This window comes from Bison bison, unplaced genomic scaffold (assembly GCF_000754665.1).
Source record: "Bison bison bison isolate TAMUID 2011002044 unplaced genomic scaffold, Bison_UMD1.0 scf7180017864259, whole genome shotgun sequence".
In the NCBI taxonomy this organism is placed as follows: domain Eukaryota; kingdom Metazoa; phylum Chordata; class Mammalia; order Artiodactyla; family Bovidae; genus Bison; species Bison bison.
The window spans coordinates 3,653,916-3,654,308 of NW_011494831.1; the positions used below are offsets into that span (position 1 = coordinate 3,653,916).

The following is a 393-nucleotide window of genomic DNA, read 5'->3' on the forward strand; positions in this document are numbered from 1 at the left end:
TGGGAAATAGATGGGGAAACAGTGGAAACAGTGTCAGACTTTATTTTTTGGGGACTCCAAAATCATTGCAGATGGTGACTGCAGCCATGAAATTAAAAGACGCTTACTCCTTGGAAGAAAAGTTATGAGCAACCTAGATAGCATATTCAAAAGCAGAGACATTACTTTGCCAACAAAGTTCCGTCTAGTCCAGGCTATGGTTTTTCCTGTGGTCATGTATGGATATGAGAGTTGAACTGTGAAGAAAGCTGAGTGCCAAAGAATTGATGCTTTTGAACTGTGGTGCTGGAGAAGACTCTTGAGAGTCCTTGGACTGCAAGGAGATCCAACTAGTCCATTCTGAAGGAGATCGGCCCTGGGATTTCTTTGGAAGGAATGATGCTGAAGCTGAAA

General features: G+C 42.7%; 1 protein-coding gene across 1 annotated transcript in view; it reads left to right on the forward strand.

Moving 5' to 3' along the window:
- The window catches only part of RTF1 (Rtf1, Paf1/RNA polymerase II complex component, homolog (S. cerevisiae)), a 49,976-nt gene that overhangs the window by 35,578 nt on the left and 14,005 nt on the right, over positions 1-393 (forward strand). The window lies entirely within an intron of this gene.